The sequence below is a fragment of the Ambystoma mexicanum genome, chromosome 9 (assembly GCF_040938575.1).
Source record: "Ambystoma mexicanum isolate Mex_15411 chromosome 9, UKY_AmexF1_1, whole genome shotgun sequence".
Lineage (NCBI taxonomy): Eukaryota > Metazoa > Chordata > Amphibia > Caudata > Ambystomatidae > Ambystoma > Ambystoma mexicanum.
The window spans coordinates 529,455,048-529,458,527 of NC_090931.1; the positions used below are offsets into that span (position 1 = coordinate 529,455,048).

The 3,480-nt window shown below is 42.7% G+C and overlaps 1 long non-coding RNA gene across 1 annotated transcript; it reads left to right on the forward strand.

Annotated features, from left to right (window-relative positions):
- Window positions 1–1,024: 1,024 nt before the first annotated feature.
- LOC138489664 (uncharacterized) lies at window positions 1,025–1,722 on the forward strand. Its single transcript, XR_011274859.1, has 3 exons — window positions 1,025–1,134; window positions 1,247–1,325; window positions 1,432–1,722. It is a non-coding gene; the product is annotated as an uncharacterized lncRNA (long non-coding RNA).
- The last annotated feature ends 1,758 nt before the right edge of the window (window positions 1,723–3,480 follow it).

Below are 3,480 nucleotides of genomic sequence, written 5' to 3' on the forward strand. Positions count from 1 at the left end.
TCACACTCTGAATACCGTCAAGAAAGGACTGAATGTTTCAGTAGAGTGGAACACTCTTGTTACAAATAACTAACATTGTACATTTTTTTCCAATCAACATGTGTTATAAGCAATTAACATCTTTGCTATTGATGTATACACCGCAGATAAATACAGGTTCATCTATGAATAATATTGAATTTTCTTAGTCAGCTCTCTAGTCAGCCGGCGATGTATGACCTATGAACTTGTTTTGTGATGCGTCATAGAAATTGTGTGTATGACAATCTTTATCTGCTAGACACAGTACTTCAACAAAGCACCCAGTTCCTAATATCAAGCTGTGGTATAGTAGGATAAGGGCCAATATATTCCAAGCATCATGTATTCACCACGATTTTAGAGCCCGCCCGGACGTGATCGACCATTGTTGATCAGCCGGGCATGGGGTTCGAGACACAGAACCATGAAGCGTGCATTTTTCTGGAGTGAGTGGATGTGCGCGCCCATTGATTGCCCACGTTTTGGATACACGGCCTGGTTGCGTGACACTAGTGGTTTGCCCGGAGAGAGTCCCTTTTTTGTGTCTATGCATGAGGATATTAGCTGGTCCCCTTTTCTATGTCCATTGCTTCCGATTGAGTCGGCAGTTACGCGCGAATTGAACGCCGTCCGGAACAGTGGTTCTCCTGTTTATGGTTGTCGATAGACTGGACTGAGGTAAGAAGTATGTGCGATAATAGGCATGATTTAAACGATGGCAGTATGGCAAGGGCATACGTAGTGTTAAAAACAACATGTAGCTCAAGTTATTTATATGAGAGTGGTATAGTTTACCAGTAGGCCGAGATGTTGTCAGTGATGGCACTTCGAGTATGATGTTCTCACGGGGGTAAGCAGCTTGTGAAAGAAGGCTAGAGCACCGGTACTCCGAGTTTAATGTTGACAACAGATGAGTCCAGCACGATGGTGATCATATATTAGAAAACAAAGTGACACTGTGTGATTTACGGGGGCTAATCCGTATATTTCTAATTCTATTGCAGTTGTTGATGGGTCCAGTGAGGATTTAGTGCTTGCAATACATCAGTGCACGTCCGACTTACATAACCGTGCAGTCCTCGCACGAGTTGCTCCTTGTGCCACCAGATAGGTGTAAGTGGCCTTTTTTATATCATTCTTAGCTTGACAGTTGTATAGTTACAAGTCTCGTTTTGATTTATGGAATAAATATTAAATGTGTTTTTGGTATGTGTTGATTCCACAGGCTCGATATAAATACCGAGACCAGTGGAGGATTAATCCCGTGGGTCCTTTCTCACGATCCTAGGAATTGCTTCTTGGGGGTGAGTAAGGCGAGTGTCTCGATTTAATTTTGACACAATGTGACACTAATGCGTCACCTCTAAAAAGAAATAGGGTTGACATTCTGGTTTTTCTTATTGTTTTTAGATTGAACTTTGGCCCATACAAGTATATAATAGGGCGGAGAAGTGTCCTCCTGCCCAACGTCCTGAAGAAGGTCTCTGACCGAAACACGTGTCGACGCTTTTCTCTAGAAATACGATATCTGGTCAAACATCATACCAGTTATACAATGACACTTGAAACTATGGACTGGGTCATTGCTGAAAAATGTTAACAAACAGCAATAATAGATGTTCTACTAAAAATTAAGCATTTGGTATCACTTGATGTTTTTTTAGATAGATATGTCAGAATGGGGATTGTATGAAGGTATGAAAGAGATGATGAATTGTTGATGTTTTTAGAATTCTTATGTAATTAATGATATATTTTTGTAATAAAACAATTGAAATAAAAGATGATATGTTCTAAATTCTACCAGAGCTAACCCGTTTCACTGATCCAACTTATAGTTTTTCGCTGCATAATACCTGAAGGATCAGGAACTAGAGTGCAGGTCTACCCCTTTGTTTCTTTCTGTATACATACCTCCTTACTTCACTCTCCCCTCTCCTATCTTCTCTTTCCCCTTCATTTTTCTCCACTATTTCTCTACCAATTTCCTCTTTTCTTTTTCAATTCCTCCATTACTTCACTACTCATCCTTTCCATTATTCTTTCCTCTTCTTTCTTCCTTTCCCATCTCGCTCTTTCCCGCTCTAATATACCCTCTATCATCCTCCCTTCTTCGTATTTCCTTGTCGTTTCTGATAGTAATCTCCTTTTCCATATTTCCATTTCCTTTTCTTTCCCTTTTTCCTCTCTTTTCTTGTCACGCAGTGCTGCTCTGGATACCCTTTCTGCTACTGCCTTCACCCTTTCTGCTTCTCTCTTTTGTTCCTCAGTTCGTTCCCTCATTTTTTCCAACTCATTCTTGCTTTCTTTCCTTTCCCGTGCTCTCTCTCTTACCTCTCTCTCGAGCTGCTTGATCAGTGCATTCTGCTCATCCCTTAATTCTGCTAATCGTTCCTCCAAAAGCTCTTCCTTTTGTCGTAACAGCTCTTCCCCCTTTCTTTTCCCCTCTTCCCCTTTCCTTTCACTCTTCCTGGTGTTCTCCTCCTCCATTTTCCTTACTACGTCCTCCTCTTCTTCTGTTAATGAACCTCATAATTTTAATAATACCTGCGCGGCTACCCACTCATCCTGTCCTATTCCTGCGATCTGCTCTTCGCCGATCTCCCCTTCCCCTGCGGGTATTTTCGTACGAGCTGATCCCGTCGTACTAGTCTGCTCCCTTCCCGTGTGGCTACCCGTGGCTGTATATGGTGGTGGGCTGTATGCCGGGTTCGAGTACCCCTCAGCCGCCCTTAATTGAACCATGTCTCGTAGTTCTGTTAAAGGATATAGCCCCCCTTCCTCCTTTTTCACTACCTTCGCTAGGGGTATATCGTCGCTCTGTTCCTTTTTTATTTCCTTTCCGTTTATGTTGTTACTCTTCTCTCCTCCCTCTTGTCCGTTCCCCGTGTTCTGTGTGCCTTCACTCTCTTTTTCCCCATTCTCTCCTTCCTTCTTAATCTTCTCCTCTTCTGTTGTTTCCCCCATAATGAACATTCCGTTTGGTCCTGGTCGGGACCCTTGGAACATCCTCCATAAGTTAAACACCTCCACGTGGTGTATCAACTTCTTCCCCTTTTATGTGTTATGCAGATGGGTTAGTAGCGAGTGTTGGGTATATGGATCGAAACTGCCATTAGGCGGCCATGGTGTCGTCATTTTGTTGTCCGTCCCCTGTGTCCATTCTATGCTATACTTGATCAGTTTCTCCCTATGGGGTGACAGTGTTTTACATATGTGCTGTAGCGGGGTAGTGAGGGTGTTCCCCCACCCTCCCGATCCTGTCCCGTATGACATAATAGCGCTTCACTTGTTATCCTTCCCCTATTTGGTAGCGGTTATCTTGCTAACAGTGTACACTGTACAGTCTTAGATCTTTACCTGGCCCCGTAATTTTGGGGACTTGCGATTGTCCGCTAAGGAAAAATAGTAAAATATAGCATTTGCATTTGTATATTCTTTTCTTTCTTTTCTTCTTTT